Source organism: Heterodontus francisci, chromosome 33 (assembly GCF_036365525.1).
Source record: "Heterodontus francisci isolate sHetFra1 chromosome 33, sHetFra1.hap1, whole genome shotgun sequence".
In the NCBI taxonomy this organism is placed as follows: domain Eukaryota; kingdom Metazoa; phylum Chordata; class Chondrichthyes; order Heterodontiformes; family Heterodontidae; genus Heterodontus; species Heterodontus francisci.
In genome coordinates this window covers 56,142,328-56,160,994 of record NC_090403.1, presented here as the reverse complement: position 1 = coordinate 56,160,994, position 18,667 = coordinate 56,142,328, and the positions used below count along the sequence as shown (strand labels likewise).

General features: G+C 48.0%; 1 protein-coding gene across 1 annotated transcript in view; it reads right to left on the bottom strand.

The window, feature by feature from the left end:
- smarce1 (SWI/SNF related, matrix associated, actin dependent regulator of chromatin, subfamily e, member 1) overlaps window positions 1-18,667 on the bottom strand; it is a 490,930-nt gene that overhangs the window by 460,016 nt on the left and 12,247 nt on the right. The window lies entirely within an intron of this gene.

The following is an 18,667-nucleotide window of genomic DNA, read 5'->3' as shown; positions in this document are numbered from 1 at the left end:
TCCAGAATCTTAATAGAGGAAACTACGAAGGTATGAGGCGCGGGTTGGCTATGATGGATTGGGAAACGTTACTTAAAGGGATGACAGTGGATAGGCAATGGCAAACATTCAAAGAGCACATGGATAAATTGCAACAATTGTTCCACTCAGCAGGTCTGGCAGCATCTGTGGAAAGAGAAGCAGAGTTAACGTTTTGGGTCAGTGACGATGAAGGGTCACTGACCCGAAACGTTAACTCTGCTTCTCTTTCCACAGATGCTGCCAGACCTGCTGAGTGGTTCCAGCATTTCTTGTTTTTATTTCAGATTTCCAGCATCCGCAGTATTTTGCTTTTATTTAATTGTTTCTTCCTGTCTGACGCAAAAGTAAAACGGGAAAGGTAGCCAAACCATGGCTTACAATGGAAAATGGAGACAGCATTAGATCCAAGGAAGAGGCATATAAATTCACCAGAAAAAACAACAGACGTGAGGATTGGGAGCAGTTTAGAATTCAGCAAAGGAGGATCAAGGGATTGATTAAGAAGGGGAAAATAGAGTACGAGAGTAATCTTGTGGGAAACATAAAAACTGACTGTAAAAGTTTCTATAGGTATGTGAAGAGAAAAAGATTGGTGAAGACAAATGTAGGTCCCTTACAGTCAGAAACAGGGGAATTTATTATTGGGAACAAAGAAATGGCTGACCAACTAAATGCATACTTTGGTTCTGTCTTCACAAAGGAGGACACAAATATCATACCAGAAATGTTGGGGAACACAGGGTTTAGTGAGAGGGAGGAACTGAAGGAAATCAGTATTAGTAGAGAAATGGTGTTGGGGAAATTGATGGGATTGAGGGCCGATAAATCCCCAGGGCCTGATGGTATGCTTCCCAGAGTACTTAAGGAAGTGGCCCTAGAAATAGTGGATGCATTGGTGGTCATCTTCCAAGATTCTATAGACTCTGGAACAGTTCCTACAGATTGGAGGGTAGCTCATGTAACCCCACTATTTAAAAAGGGAGGTAGAGAGAAAGCAGGGAATTATAGACCAGTCAACCTGACGTCGGTAGTGGGGAACATTCTAGAGTCCATTATCAAAGATTTTATAGCAGAGCACTTGGAGAACAGTGGTAGAATTGGGCAGAGTCAGCATGGATTTACTAAAGGGAAATCATGCTTGACAAATCTACTAGAATTCTTCGAGGATGTAACTAGTAGAGTTGATGAGGGGGAGCCAGTGGATGTGGTTTATTTGAACTTTCAGAAGGCTTTCAACAAAGTACCACTTAAGAGATTAGCGTGTAAAATTAAAGTACATGGGATTGGGTGCAGTGTATTGCGATGGATGGAAAATTGGTTGGCAGACAGAAAACAAAGAGTAGGAATAAACGGGTCATTTTCCGAATGGCAGGCAGTGACTAGTGGGGTACCGCAGGGATCGGTGCTAGGACCCCAGCTATTCACAATATATATTAATGATTTAGATGAGAGAACTAAATGTAATATCTCCAAATTTGCAGATGACAAAAAACTGGATGGGAGGGTGAGTTGTGAGGAGGATGCAGAGAGGCTTCAGGGTGATTTGGACAAGCTGAGTGAGTGGGAAAATGTGAGGTTATCCACTTTGGTAGCAAAAACAGGAAGGAAGATTATTATCTGAATGGCTATAGACTGAGAGAGGGGAATATGCAGCGAGACCTGGGTGTTCTCGTACACCAGTCGCTGAAGGTAAGCATGCAGGTGCAACAGGCGGTAAAAAAGGCAAATGGTATGTTGGCCTTCATAGCGAGAGAATTCGAGTACTGGAGCAGGGATGTCTTGCTGCAATTATACAGGGCCTTGATGAGGCCACACCTGGAATACTGTGTGCAGTTTTGGTCTCCTTATCTGAGGAAGGATGTTCTTGCTATAGAGGGAGTGCAGCGAAGGTTTACCAGACTGATTCCTGGGATGGCGGGACTGACGTATGAGGAGAGATTGAGTCGGTTAAGACTATATTCGCTGGAGTTCAGAAGAATGAGGGGGGATCTCATAGAAACCTATAAAATTCTAACAGGCCTTGACAGGGTAGATGCAGGAAGGATGTTCCCGATGGTGGGGGAGTCCAGAACCAGGGGTCATAGTGTAAAGATACGAGGTAAACTTTTCAGGACTGAGATGAGAAATTTCTTCACCCAGAGAGTGGTGAACCTGTGGAATTCGCTACCACAGAAAGCAGTTGAGGCCAAAACATTGTATGTTTTCAAGAAGGAGTTAGATATAGCTCTTGGAGTGAAAGGGATCAAAGGATATGGGGTGAAAACAGGAACAGGTTACTGAGTTGGATGATCAGCCATGATCATAATGAATGGCGGAGCAGGCTCGAAGTGCCAAATGGCCTACTCCTGCTCCTATTTTCTCTGTTTCTATGTGTTCGCGTTTCTTCTTCCAAAAGGTGCACAGAGAGAGCTCTGTGATCAGCAGCCTGAAGGAAGAGGATGACTCGGTAACGTCTTTGCAGTCCGACATACTAAGGATCGGCAACTCCTTATATGCTGGGCTGTGCAACATGAATCCCACGGACAGCACGGCTTCCCAGTCCTTCCTGTCATCTATCATGAAGGTCTTAGATGACAGCATGAGGGAGAGATTGGACAAACCACTAACTCTGGATGAGCTGACAAACGCCGTCAGGTCCTTCGAGACGAGTAAAACTCCCGGAAGTGACGGCTTACCGGTTGAGTTGTATTCGGCCCTGTGGGACTGGGTCGGCCCGGACCTGCTGGAAGTATACGAGAATATGCTCCTGGACGGCAGCATGTCAGAATCCATGAGGAAAGGCATCATCACCCACATTTACAAGTGGAAGGGGGAGAGGGAGGAAATCAGAAATTGGCGGCCCATCTTACTGTTTAATGTTGACTACAAGATTCTGTCCAAAGTCATCGCCAGTCGAGTCAAGTCTGCTCTTGAGTTGGTGATCCACCCCGATCAGACCTGTACTGTACCCGGCAGGAAGATCTCTGATAGTCTCGCGCTACTCAGGGATACGATCGCCTACGTACGGGACAGGAGGGTGGACGCCTGCCTCATCAGCTTGGACCAGGAGAAGGCTTTTGACAGGATATCGCACACCTACGTGATGGATGTGCTCTCCATAATGGGGTTTGGGGAGGGAATCTGCAATTGGATCAAACTGCTCTACACAAACATCAGTAGCACAGTCTCAATCAATGGGTGGGAATCAGAAAGTTTTCTGATCAAATCTGGAGTCAGACAGGGCTGTCCTCTCTCCCCGGTCTTGTTCATGTGCTGTATCGAACTTTTTGCCGAGTCCATCATAAAGAATGCGCAGATAAGAGGAGTGACAATCCCAGGCAGCGGAGGCACTCAGGTCAAAGCCTCCCTGTACATGGATGATGTTGCCATCTTCTGCTTGGATCCGCTGTTGGTTCTGCACCAGTTTGAACTGGCCTCCGGAGCCAAAGTGCATGACAGCAAGAATGAGGCCATGTTCTTTGGGAACTGGGCTGACCGATCCTTTGTCCCCTTTACCGTCAGGTCAGACTAGCTGAAGGTGCTGGGGATATGGTCTGGAGGGGCCGGGATGTGTGCTAAAATCTGGAAGGAGCAAATAGCCATGGTGAAACAGAAACTGGGCAAGTGGGAGCAGCGCTCCCTCTCCATTGCAGGTAAGCACGTGCTCATCAGATATGAGGTGCTCTCAGTGTTGCTGCTCGTGGCGTGGATCTGGCCCATACCCCACACCAGCACTGTGGCGGTCAGCCGAGCCACCATCCGCTTTATATGGTGATCGAAAATGGACCCTGTCCACAGGGACAGATGTTCAAATCTCTAGATAAAGGGGGAAAATATACCCAACGTCGCCCTCATCCTGATGGCTACCTTCGTGTGCGGCTGCATCAAACTGTGCGAAGACCTTTGCTATGCAAACACCAAGTGTCATTACCTGCTGAGGTTCTATCTCTCCCCTCAGTCAGTGGCTGCAAACAGGTGAAAAAATAGTTTTAAAAAAGGTAATCCTGAAGTTTCTTCCTTTTGACATTAATTTCCCTGTTATTGATGTACCGCATAGGGAGGAGAGATAGTGAGGGGGATGTATTAAGAGGGAGGGAGAAAGCACATACCCCAGCAAGAGTCGGCATTTTCGGGGAGAAGGGAAGAAGAGAATTAGGGGAAAACCAGCCTCAGGTTCAGTGAGGATAGACAGCCACTGGAGGGCAGTCACATTCCTTCTCAATCAATGACAGCAGATCAAAGCAAACTACTGCATTTATCACAAACCATGATCCTCACTAGAAAGGCAGGACATGGTGACTGACTGTGATTGACAGCGGGACCAGTGCACAATGAACAAGAGAAAATTACCCTCTCTGAGAAATCTAGACAACGATTCACAGAATCACAGAATCGTCACAGAATCAGGAGTCAAAAAGGAGGAGGTGTTGGGTGTCTTGCAAAGCATTAAAGTAGATAAGTCCCCAGGGCCTGATGGGATCTACCCTAGAACACTGAGGGAGGCAAGGGAAGAAATTGCTGGGGCCTTGACAGAAATCTTTGCATCCTCATTGGCTACAGGTGAGGTCCCAGAGGACTGGAGAATAGCCAATGTTGTTCCTTTGTTTAAGAAGGGTGGCAAGGATAATCCAGGAAATAATAGGCCGGTGAGCCTTACGTCAGTGGTAGGGAAACTATTAGAGAGGATTATTCAGGACAGGATTTACTCCCATTTGGAAACAAACGAGCTTATTAGCAAGAGACAGAATGGTTTTGTGAAGGGGAGGTCGTGTCTTACTAATTTGATTGAGTTTTTTGAGGAAGTGACGAAGATGATTGATGAGGGATGGGCAGTGGATGTTATCTATATGGACTTTAGTAAAGCCTTTGACAAGGTCCCTCATGGCAGACTGGTACAAAAGGTGAAGTCACACGGGATCAGAGGTGAGCTGGCAAGATGGATACAGAACTGGCTCTGTCACAGAAGACAGTGGAAGGGTGCTTTTCTGAATGGAGGGATGTGACTAGTGGTGTTCCGCAGGGATCTGTGCTGGGACCTTTGCTCTTTGTAGTATATATAAATGATTTGGAGGAAAATATAGCTGGTCTGATTAAGTTTGCGGATGACACAAAGGTTAGTGGAGTTGCGGATTGTGATGAGGATTGTCAGAGGATACAGCAGGATATAGATCAGTTGGAGACTTTTTTAAAATTTATTTTACTTAGAGATACAGCACTGAAACAGGCCCTTCGGCCCACCGAGTCTGTGCCGAACAACAACCACCCATTTATACTAAGCGTACAGTAATCCCATATTCCCTACCACCTACCTACACCAGGGGCAATTTACAACAGCCAGTTTACCTATCACCTGCAAGTCTTTGGCAGTGGGAGGAAACCGGAGCACCCGGCGAAAACCCACGCAGTCACAGGGGGAACGTGCAAACTCCGCACAGACAGTACCCAGAATCGAACCCGGGTCCCTGGAGCTGTGAGGCTGCGGTGTTAACCACTGCACCACTGTGCCGCCCATAGGGCGGAGAAATGGCAGATGGAGTTTAATCCGGACAAATGTGAGGTAATGCATTTTGGAAGGTCTAATGCAGGTGGGAGGTATACAGTAAATGGCAGAACCCTTAGGAGTACTGACAGGCAGAGAGATCTGGGCGTACAGGTCCACAGGTCACTGAAAGTGGCAACGCAGGTGGATAAGGTAGTCAAGAATGCATACAGCATGCTTGCCTTCATCAGTCGGGGCATAGAGTATAAAAATTGGCAAGTCATGTTGCAGCTGTACAGAACCTTAGTTAGGCCACACTTAGAATATTGCGTGCAATTCTGGTCGCCACACTACCAGAAGGACGTGGAGGCTTTGGAGAGGGTACAGAAGAGGTTTACCAGGATGTTGCCTGGTCTGGAGGGCATTAGCTATGAGGAGAGGTTGGATAAACTCGGATTGTTTTCACTGGAATGACGGAGGTGGAGGGGCGGCATGATAGAGGTTTACAAAGTTATGAGCGGCATGGACAGAGTGGATAGTCAGAATCTTTTTCCCAGGGTGGAAGAGTCAGTTACTGGGGGACATAGGTTCAAGGTGCGAGGGGCAAAGTTCAGAGGGGATGTGCGAGGCAAGTTCTTTACACAGAAGGTGGTGAGTGCCTGGAACTTGCTGCTGGGGGAGGTGGTGGAAGCAGATACGATAGCGACGTTTAAGAGGCATCTTGACAAATACATGAATAGGATGGGAATAGAGGGATACGGTCCCGGGAAGTGCAGAAGGTTTTAGTTTAGGCAGGCATCAAGATCGTTGCAGGCTTGGAGGGCCGAATGGCCTGTTCCTGTGCTGTACTGTTCTTTGTTCTTTTTTCTTTTGTTACAGTGCAGAAGGAGGCCATTCAGCCCATCGTGTCTGCACCGGCTCTCTGAAAGAGCAATTCCCTCAGTTCCATTCCCCCGCCTTCTCCCCGTAACCCTGCACATTCTTCCTTTTCATATAACTGTCTAATTCCCTTTTGAATGCTTCAATTGAACCTGCCTCCACCAAATTCTCAGGCAGCGCATTCCAGACCTTAACCACTCGCTGCATGAAAACGTTTTTCCTCATGTCACTTTTGCTTCTCTTACCAAACACTTTAAATCTGTGCCCTCTCATTCTCTATCTACTCTGTCCAGATCCCTCATGATTTTGAATACCTCTATCAAATCACCTCTCAGCCTTCTCTTCTCCAAGAAAAACAGTCCTAACCTCTCCAATCTATCTTCATAACTGAAATTTATCTGCAGATTTTTTTCCCTTTAACAAAGAAATACCTCCCCTTTGCAATTCCGGCTTTTTAAACTAGCAGGAGGTCCTCGCACTGAAGAGGTCCCAGATTACTCTCAGAAGCACAGTACTGAGGGAGTGCTGCACTATCAGAGGGTCAGGACTGAGGGAGTGCTGCACAGTCAGAGGGTCAGGACTGAGGGAGTGCTGCACTGTCGGAGGGTCAGTACTGAGGGAGCGCTGCACTGTCAGAGGGTCGGTACTGAGGGAGCGCTGCACTGTCGGAGGGTCAGTACTGAGGGAGCGCTGCACTGTGGGAGGGTCAGTATTAAGGGAGCTCTGCACTGTCGGAGGGTCAGTACTGAGGGAGCGCTGCACTGTCAGAGGGTCAGTACTGAGGGAGCGCTGCACTGTGGGAGGGTCAGTATTGAGGGAGTGCTGCACTGTCGGAGGGTCAGTACTGAGGGAGTGCTGCACTGTCGGAGTGTCAGTACTGAGGGAGTGCTGCACCATCAGAGGGTCAGGACTGAGGGAGTGCTGCACAGTCAGAGGGTCAGGACTGAGGGAGTGCTGCACTGTCGGAGGGTCAGTATTGAGGGAGTGCTGCACTGTCGTAAGGTCAGTATTGAGGGAGTGCTGCACTGTCGGAGGGTCAGTACTGAGGGAGCGCTGCACTGTCGGAGGGTCAGTACTGAGGGAGCGCTGCACTGTCGGAGGGTCAGTATTGAGGGAGCTCTGCACTGTCGGAGGGTCAGTACTGAGGGAGTGCTGCACTGTCGGAGTGTCAGTACTGAGGGAGTGCTGCACTGTCAGAGGGTCAGGACTGAGGAGGTGCTGCACCGTCGGAGGGTCAGTACTGAGGGAGTGCTGCACTATCAGAGGGTCAGGACTGAGGGAGTGCTGCACTGTCGTAGGGTCAGTATTGAGGGAGCGCTGCACTGTTGGAGGGTCAGTACTGAGGGAGTGCTGCACTATCAGAGGGTCAGGACTGAGGGAGTGCTGCACTGTCGTAGGGTCAGTATTGAGGGAGCGCTGCACTGTCGGAGGGTCAGTACTGAGGGAGTGCTGCACTGTCGGAGGGTCAGTACTGAGGGAGTGCTGCACTGTCGGAGGGTCAGTACTGAGGGAGCGCTGCAATGTCGGAGGGTCAGTACTGAGGGAGTGCTGCACTTTCGGAGGGTCAGTACTGAGGGAGCGCTGCACTGTCGGAGGGTCAGTACTGAGGGAGTGCTGCACTGTCGGAGGGTCAGTACTGAGGGAGTGCTGCACTGTTGGAGGGTCAGTACTGAGGGAGTGCTGCACTGTCGGAGGGTCAGTACTGAAGGAGTGCTGCACTGTTGGAGGGTCAGTACTGAAGGAGTGCTGCACTGTTGGAGGGTCAGTACTGAAGGAGTGCTGCACTGTTAGAGGTCCTGTCATTTGGATTAGATGTTAAAATGAGACCCTGTCTGCCCTCTTACGTGGACATAAAGTATCCCAAGGCACTATTTTGATGAAAACCAGGAAAGCAAGTGAGTTATCACGAGTGCCTAGGTCAATATTTATCTCTCAACCAACATCACAAACAGATTATCTGGTTATTGTCACTGCTGTTTGTGGGATCTTGCTGTATGTAAATTGTCTGCGGTGTTTGCTACATTACAACAGTGACTACAACTCAAAAGTGATTCATCGGCTGTAAAATGCTTTAGGTGTCCTGAGATTGTGAAAGGCGCTATAGAAATGCAAGTCTTTCTTTTTTCTCTTATTCCCTCCCCTACAACCATCAACCAACTAGCAGGACAAGGGCAGCAAATGCATGGGAACACCACCACCTGCAAGTTCCCCTCCAAACCACACACCATCCTGAGTTGGAACTATATCGCCATTCCTTCACTGTCACTGGGTGAAAATCCTGGAACTCCCTTCCTAACACATGGACTGCAGTGGTTCAGGAAGGCAGCTCACCACCACCTTCTCAAGAGCCATTAGGGATGGGCAGTAAATGCTGGCCTAGCCAGCGATGCCCACAACCAAAGATGTTTTCTGCCATCCTGACTGATGTTACTGTGTGGGGGAAGGGGTCTGCTATGTAATGTACAAGAATAGCCTGAGGTTAGCACTCCCCGTTTCCCCTCCCCTTCCCCTCTTCCATCCACTCCCCTCTCCTTCCTCCCTCATCTGGTCTCCCTCCCCTCCTATCCTCTCCTCGTTTCCCTCCCCATTTCCCATTTTGTGGATTTCTGTCAGTCAATCAAGTATTAAACAAGAAAAAGGAACAGTCCTGTCTTGACCTTTCACATTTCACCTCTCCTCTTCCCCTCAGCCCCTCCACACCCCCAGCTCTCACTCCCTGTGCTATCATAAATAGTGAGTCTCCTCATTTCCCCAGGGAGCCCTTACTCAATCAGATCCTGTGTAGATGCTGCAGAGAGCTGGCAGGAAATCAATGGGACCCCAGACAGTTTATCATCTCAGATTCACTGGAGAGAGAGGGAGAGAGAGTGAATGAAACCCAGGCCAGAAAACAAGAGGACAGAGGAAGATATTACATAATGTCACCACAGTGACCAACACTTGAAGCTGAAGACTAGGTTGCTCAGCGCAGGGTTACGGTGAGACTGCTGATTATCTCCTTGTCGCAGACCCTTGGAGTTCCTGCTACTTTCTCTGTCCACATCACCTTGTCCACAGTTTACAGGCCCCAGCTAACAGTCAGCACAGTCTCTGTTCGATAAAACCTCCTATTTATGTCACATTATCTTCTCTTGTCCCATTCAGTCTGACTACTGCTCTCCGAATCTTTACTTCAAAGGCCATTCGTCATCTGGAAGCCCAGACAATGAGTACAACAGGCTATTCCTCCATGGAGGGCATCACAGCAGAGCCTGATCTGGTCCTCAACCAACAAGCAGACAGGTAAGGGTTACAGCACCTTAGTGGTTATCGTATTGGCCTAGTAATCCAGAGATATAAGTTCAAATCCTACTACAGCAGCTGGGAAAACTAAATCCAATGAATTAAGTAAATCTGGAATTAAAAAGCTAGTCTCAGTAATGGTGACTATGAAACTACTGGACTATTTTTTTAATTAAAAAGAAATCTGGCTCACTAATGCCCTTACCTGGTCTGGTCTACATGTGAGTGCAAACCCACAGCAACGTGGTTGAGACTCTTAACTGCTCTCTTGGCAATTAGGGATGGGCAATAAGTGCTGGTCTTGTCAGTGACACCCAGACGCTGAAAAACGAATTTTAAAAAGGCACGTTCACACTCACGTGTGTATTACATACATGTCTGACTGTGCGTGAGACTAGAGTCTAAAATTCACAAGTGTTTTCCAATCTGTAAAGTTCTGTTGCCAAAGAGAATGGTACGAGGAATGAGTGACTTCAGTTATGTTTAGAAGCTGGGGTTGTTCTCCTTACAACACAAAAGGTTAAGGGGAGATTTGACGGAGGTGTTCAAAATCATGAAGGGTTTTACTAGAGTAAATAAGGAGAAAGTGTTTCCAGTGATAAAAAGGTCAGTAACCAGAGTCTAAGAGCGAAGTCCAAAGTACGGAAAGTCCTCATCAGGGACCTCCTCTTTGCTGACGATGCTGCTTTAACATCTCACACTGAAGAGTGCCTGCAGAGTCTCATCGACAGGTTTGCGGCTGCCTGCAATGAATTTGGCCTAACCATCAGCCTCAAGAAAACGAACATCATGGGGAAGGACGTCAGAAATGCTCCATCCATCAATATTGGCGACCACGCTCTGGAAGTGGTTCAAGAGTTCACCTACCTAGGCTCAACTATCACCAGTAACCTGTCTCTCGATGCAGAAATCAACAAGCGCATGGGAAAGGCTTCCACTGCTATGTCCAGACTGGCCAAGAGAGTGTGGGAAAATGGCGCACTGACACGGAACACAAAAGTCCGAGTGTATCAAGACTGTGTCCTCAGTACCTTGCTCTATGGCAGCGAGGCCTGGACAACGTATGTCAGCCAAGAGCGACGTCTCAATTCATTCCATCTTCGCTGCCTCCGGAGAATACTTGGCATCAGGTGGCAGGACCGTATCTCCAACACAGAAGTCCTCGAGGTGGCCAACATCCCCAGCTTGTACACACTACTGAGTCAGCGGCGCTTGAGATGACTTGGCCATGTGAGCCGCATGGAAGATGGCAGGATCCCCAAAGACACATTGTACAGCGAGCTCGCCACTGGTATCAGACCCACCGGCCGTCCATGTCTCCGCTTTAAAGACGTCTGCAAACGCAACATGAAATCCTGTGACATTGATCACAAGTCGTGGGAGTCAGTTGCCAGCGTTCGCCAGAGCTGGCGGGCAGCCATAAAGACGGGGCTAAAATGTGGCGAGTCGAAGACACTTAGCAGTTGGCAGGAAAAAAGACAGAGGCGCAAGGGGAGAGTCAACTGTGTAACAGCCCCGACAACCAATTTTATCTGCAGCACCTGTGGAAGAGCCTGTCACTCTAGAATTGGCCTTTATAGCCACTCCAGGCGCTGCTTCACAAACCACTGACCACCTCCAGGCGCGTATCCATTGTCTCTCGAGATAAGGAGGCCAAAGAAGAAAGAACCAGAGGACACAGATTTACGGTGTTTGGCAAAAGAACCGTGGAGCAGGGGGAAGGGGTGATGAGAATTTTATTTACACAGCGAGTTGTTGTGATCTGGAACGCGCTGCCTGAAAGGGCGGTGAAATCAGATTCAATAGTAACTTTCAAAAGAGAATTGGATTAACACTTGATGGGAAAATAAATTTACGGGTCTATGGGGAAAGAGCAGGGTTAATTGGATAACTCTTTCAAAGAGCCAGTATAGGCATGGTTGGTCGAATGGTCTCCTTCTATGCTGTATGGTGTAATGGTCTCCTTCTATGCTGTATGGTGTAATGGTCTCCTTCTATGCTGTATGGTGCAATGGTCTCCTTCTATGCTGTATGGTGTAATGGTGTCCTTCTATGAAACTGTGATTGACCTCAAGCTGTGTTTACTGAATGACAATTAGGTCTCAAAGGAGCTGTGCTGCATCTTAATGCGTTGCACTTTACATGGTAGAACTTTCCTAACAGAACAAAGCATCTCTGACTTACGATGAGCAATGCCATGGGGCAGCTGTGAGTTATATGGAGTAATTTCCCTGTACCAAACACAAATTCTTGTCCCTCCTCCCCTTGCAGTGTTGACACTCGATGGACATCCCAATACTTCATCTAAGTTGTCATTCTTCATGTGTGAGCTGAGACATTAAATGGGATGTTTAACCTTGGGGGGCATCACAGTGAAGCCTGGTCTTGACTTCAGCTGATCCCCAGCAGGAGTCATTAGATGACAAGAACTCCCAACCCAGAGGCACAAAGTCAACTGTGGCCTGAACTGTGTTCAGCAAACTCAGCACAGACCGGGGAACAAATCTGGCTCCGTCCTGTCTGCAGTTAGTCCTTGGACATACTCAGCAAACCATCACAAGAGCTTTCATTTGATTTATAATTTATGCGTTTCAAGTCTTTGTATTTGACAGAGAATGTCACAGTGATCAGGTAGTTTTTATTTATTTATTCTTGGAATGTGGGCATCCCTGCAAAGCCAGTATTTATTGCCCATCCTTAGTTGCCCTGAGACGTTGGTGAGCCGCCTTCTTGAGCCACTGGTAGTGGGTTTAATAGTGTCTTGCTCGGCTATTTCAGAGGGCAGTTAAGAGTCAACCACATTGGTGTAAAACTGGAGTCACATGTAGGCCCAGCTCGGGTGAGGACAGCAGGTTTACTTGCCTAAAGGACTTTAAGGAACTAATTCAGTTTTATGACAATGAACCTACTGGTCACTTTTCCTGATCCCAGAATTTAATTTCCAGATGTTTTGAAAGCTGAATTTGAATTCTTAAACTGCCCACAGTGGATTCCGAACTCACATTCTCTGGATTAGCAGTAAGACAAGCACCACATCCTAGATCATCATCTTCACACAAAGGTGAAGTAGCTCTCAGTTCTCAGGCTGAAGGCAGTCCTGAGGCTTGTGTTGTATTTCCCGGTGTTTCAGGGTTTGAGTTCCACTCTGGAGACATGAGCACAAGAATCGAGGTTGACACTTCTACTACAGAACTGAGAGTGTGCTGCACTGTCGGAGGGAGCATCCTTCAGATGAGATGTAAAACCAAGGCCCTGCCTTTTCTCTCAGGTGGATGTGAAAGATCCCATCGCACTGTCCGAACAGGACCCTGAGTCTCACCCCCTCACATGGCACTGTCCGAACAGGCCCGAGTCTCACCCCCACACATCGCACTGTCCAAACAGGTCCCTGAGTCTCACCCCCTCACATCGCACTGTCCAAACAGGACCCTGAGTCTCACCCCCTCACATGGCACTGTCCAAACAGGACCCTGAGTCTCACCCCCTCACATGGCACTGTCCGAACAGGCCCCTAAGTCTCACCCCCTCACATCGCACTGTCCAAACAGGCCCCTGAGTCTCACCCCCTCACATCGCACTGTCCAAACAGGCCCCTGAGTCTCACCCCCTCACATCGCACTGTCCAAACAGGTCCCTGAGTCTCACCCCCTCACATGGCACTGTCCGAACAGGCCCCTGAGTCTCACCCCCTCACATGGCACTGTCCGAACAGGCCCCTGAGACTCACCCCCTCACATCACACTGTCCGAACAGACCCCTGAGTCTCACCCCCTCACATCACACTGTCCAAACAGGCCCGAGTCTCACCCCCTCACATCGCACTGTCCAAACAGACCCCTGAGTCTCACCCCCTCACATCGCACTGTCCAAACAGGACCCTGAGTCTCACCCCCTCACATGGCACTGTCCAAACAGGCCCGAGTCTCACCCCCTCACATCGCACTGTCCGAACAGGCCCGAGTCTCACCCCCTCACATCATACTGTCCAAACAGGACCCTGAGTCTCACCCCCTCACATGGCACTGTCCAAACAGGCCCGAGTCTCACCCCCTCACATCGTACTGTCCGAACAGGCCCGAGTCTCACCCCCTCACATCATACTGTCCAAACAGGACCCTGAGTCTCACCCCCTCACATGGCACTGTCCGAACAGGCCCCTGAGACTCACCCCCTCACATCACACTGTCCGAACAGGACCCTGAGTCTCACCCCCTCACATCGCACTGTCCAAACAGGCCCCTGAGTCTCACCCCCTCACATCGCACTGTCCGAACAGGACCCTGGGTCTCACCCCCTCACATCGCACTGTCCGAACAGGCCCCTGAGTCTCACCCCCTCACATGGCACTGTCCAAACAGGCCCCTGCGTCTCACCCCCTCACAGCCTTGAGTCAAGACTGGAGAGATGTTGCAACACTGACTCCAGCTGCTGTCCTTGGGACTGCCAGCCCTGCGCAAGTATGGGAGAAGCGAGAGCAGAGTTTGGGTGCACGGCCCTGAATGTATTGCTGTGAGCAGCGAAGGGCTAATGAGGGGTGAGCCTGGTATGAAAAGGGAAGGTCTGATAATTAGTGTCTGAAACAGAAGGCAACCTTATCTCCGCAGCCTTGGGCAGCAGCTGTGTACAATTGTACAATTCTATACCGTGCTCCTGACAATACTTGCCTTTCTTTCCCACTGTAGATCACTGTGTGTTTTATTGCTGTTCCTAGTCAGTGCATTGAAATTTCACATATTGATTGAAGTGACTGTGTTAGAAGCTGTTTGTAATTGTGACACATGCAGATCCTGTCCCATTATCACTTGCCTTATCTCCCACGCTTCCTGAGGGTACAGCTATCAACTTCACCGAAAACAGTTCAGTAACAGAGAATTCACCTCTGTACCTTAGGGCGAAGACTGCACAATTTTACATTTATTCAGTCTTGGGATGTGGGCATCACTGGCAAGGCTAGCATTTATTACCCATCCCGAGGGACCCTGAGAAATTGACTGGAGAGGTTCAATCATGGAGCTGTAGAAAAAATGGGGGGTGGGGGGGGCGTAGTTTGCAATGACAGAGGCTTCCAGGGTGGGATTTTTGAGGAGAGGGGGGACGATGGCAGATTTGAACAGGAAGAGGACAGCACCCGAAGAAGGGAAAGTGTTAACAATATCAGTTAGTGTGGGAAGCAGGATGGGAGGTTGCTTGGATGGTCAGCAGTGAAGCATGTCAACATGAGGGTGTGTGCATCAGTGATTTACCTGTGAGAAGAGGTGATTTTTAATCACCTTCTCGAAGACATTGACTGTTTGTTTCCAGTCATGCAATATAATCGCTCCTGAATTTTCTCAATCAAAATTGCTACCCAGGAGGTTTCAGGGCAAGCACTGGTCCCAGTGCTGGGGTGTCCCCTCTTGCACCCCTGTTACTGAGTGACAGTGTGAAGGAACAAGATCAGTAGAGATAGAGTCAGTAACACAGGCACTGGGGGAAGAAGTTACTGAGCAAGTGTGAGGAAGCTGGATTATCAGGATAACATGTAGTAATTTACAGCTCTCAAGGTCATGAGTTACTAATTCCCCTGGTGCAGTTTCCTGATAAAATTTCCAATGGACTGAGTTTACAAAGGAGTGCAGGCAGTGAGGAGTTCGGCTACTCTGCAACACTGAACTGCAAACACAGGACTCAGGAAGCAGCACAGTAAGGACGGTCCCATTGCAGTATCAAAATATTGCAAATTAGCCATTTGACCTTTAAATCTGCAAAATGTAGTGAGTCAGTTCACCATTATATGTCTCTACTCCCAAATTTGCACAAAAGAGGTGTGAAAGTTTGCATCCCTCAAACAGAGGGCAATTTCCATAAGCAATTGGGCGGGGAATGATAATTAAGAGAGTCAGGCAGTGGGGTGCAGTCATTAGGGCCTACAGTACACGCTAACCACAAGACAAAGGAGCATTTATTCAGGAACTGTGAGGATATCAACCATAGCGACAATATATTCATCTTCACAAAACATTAACATCTGCCAACTGAGCACAACACAGGCCTTGTGTGGCAGTACACCAGCTCCAGCTCTTGATGGGAAAGGTCGAGGAGCCCAGGGCTGTTTGCAAGTCATAACTTCTTTGTACCCATGGACTGCACAGTCTGTTACCAGCTGCACAATGGGATGTTTCAACTCATGCAATGCTAGTCATCTCCTAACCGCTAACTAAACAGGCATATGTGGCAGTCAGCCCCAGTTCATTACGATGCTGGAAAACTGGCAGAAGGGTCAGTAACCAGAGGAGACAGATTTGAGATAGTTGGCAAAAGGACCAAAGAGGAGACAAGAATCACACACCATTCGGCCCATCAATCCTGTTCCAGCTCTTTGGTAGAGCTGTGTAATTAATTCCACTCCCCTAGAGCATGGCTACCCGACCCGAACCCAACAGGACCCGACGACATGTGTCGGGTCAGGTCACACTTCCAGGTCCGGCATTCCAGGTCGGACACATTCTATCACCACTTCCGGTAAGTGGCTCCAATGTTAATTTACTTTTTGGACTTGAAAGGTGGCTTTGTTAGTTATTTGAAGCTTGTGCAGATCAGCAACAAAGTGAAAAACTGAAGGTAAGTTAACTGATGGACAGGTTGGGTTGGGTGCGGGAAAGAAATGAAAGGACTGGGGCTGGGTCAGGCTTCATTTGCAGACTCGAGCAGGCCTTTACACTCCCCTGCAGCTGTGCAAATCTTTCCTTTTTCCAAGTATTTATCCAATTCTTTTTGATGCCATTGAATTGGTTTCAGAACCTATGATCACATCTCCCCCCATGCCTGATCATCCCTCACCTCAAATATAAACTACCCCCAGTCAGGGACAAGGGAATCCAGTGAGTTCTCACAGAAAGGGCATTATTCAGTGGTCACTCTCAGCCTGGCACAGACAGTCCTGAAGGAAAGGAATGGAAGCTGGGTTTATTCTGATGAGGGAGTAAGTCAAGCTAATCCCAGCCTGTGCTACCAATAATTGGCCTCAGTACCATTAACTAGCTAGGGGAAAATATAATTAAGCATCACTCAGATTTTCCACACCAAACAGGTATCCAGTAGCACTTACTGGAAAGTGCTTAAATGTCCTTTGAGCAGAGGATTGGACCCAGCTGTGATGCCTCTGCAGTTGGACAGTCCAGTAACACTCACTGTGTGGACTTTCACTCAGAGATACTGGAGGGCAGCCAACAGCTGTAGATCTGTTCCCCAGCAAGAAGCAATCATCCTTAGGTGTGGAGAAAGAGCAGAGGCGGCGGAAATAATTGTTCAGCTTCATTCTAATTATTTCCCGACCATGCCAGGCTGGCTCTTCGAGCAAGAGGGGAACAAGACTTGCTGCAGGCAATCCTGATAAAAGAAAGTGCTTGCAAGCAACACAAAGGACGAAGGTCTCTTCACAGACCACAAAAAGTTAGATTATTGATAGAATGCTGTTGCCTCAGGGGACAATTACTAGCAAAGTGGAGCATGTTCTCTGTAGGACTGGTGAAGAACACCGTATCTGGGCAATGTCGAGCCTGAAGAGCTGAAATTACTCAATAGTCATTTCTCTGGGTCTGAATAAATAGTTTCAAATTCAGCCCACGACCCCCTCCTAGCTTTCATAATCAGAGAAAAATACATTAGTATGACACCTCGAGCAAAAGATAAAAGTTGAGATACTCTAGTTGGAGCGGAAAGTCTTGTTGCTTTGTATTTCAGCAGTTAACAGTGAACAAAAGGTCACTGCACTGGTTCAAATGCCTCCCTCATCTTTCTGCATAGCGGATGCAGTGTCAGGGTGCTTGATCAGCTGAACAAAATCCCTTTTTAAGGTTCACAATTAAACTTAAATTCTGTCCCTCTTACTACAGGAATGTTGCATGGACCAAGTGACAGAAGCAAGATTTTCTGCCTCCCCAGAGAATCCATTCATCCCCCAGGTTCAGCTCATCTTGGGGGAGTCAGGGGAGGGGGTGTTCACCACTCAACTTCCACCAGCTTTCTGAGGGGCAGGTTGGGAAGAGACAGTGCATTGAAAAAAAAAAATGTAAAAGGGTTAGTGAAAATGTGCAACTCACCCTCCCAAAGGGGCTGTGCATAATGGGGGTCAACTGGAGATTCCAAGTCTGAGGTCAATAAATTTTTGTTCCGTGAGGATGTCAAGGAATGTAGAACTGTTGGATAAATGGAGTTCAGGTACAGATTATCCATGGTTTAATTGAATAACGGAACAGGCTTGAGGGGCTGAATGACCACCTCCTGCTGTTCCTATAAAGATCTGCTTGATTGTCTTTAGCGATCAGGGAATATTTATACAAATATTTACCTCAGAGATTAAAAGGTTGGGTAGGATCTGTGATAGGGGAGGTTGTACATGGGCTGTGACCAGAACAAAGCTGAAAACTAATTGGCCCTTTTCCTGTGTTTTATGTTCAAGTGCTTTGCGACATTTCCAAAAAGCACAAGCCAAAACAATCTGTGGTATATTGTTTTTAATTTGCTTTTTACAAAAACTTACAGAAGTTATCAAAGGTGGTTTATTGAAACCATGCTCTGTATGAATGACCTGCATCACCATACAATTTACAACTTAAAGGAAACGGCAATTAGTCAGAAAAGCTGTTTAAAATGTTTACAGCAGAAAACCGCACAAAAACACCAGCCACCATTAATATAAAGATCAATAAATCAGGATAAACAAAGCATCCATACATTAACCCCTTTTACACTGCCTCGTTTAAGCACATCTTGGAATCATGAACCATGGGAGGACTTGTAGCCATGTGTTTACTGCAGATCAAACCCAGACAGTCTCAGCTCCCCGCTACCAGTTGGATGTGCTGTAGCTCAATGTTATTAAAAGTCTCATGCTGACTCCCTACAGTTACTTTATCACTGGAGCTCCTACACTTTGGCTTTCAGAGACCAAATTGCAGCCCATGTAGTGCAGACTGGCTATATTCAGAACTACCCTGAGTTGGCAGGGGGGGGGGGGGAAAGGAGAAAGAGAGAGAGGGCAAGACC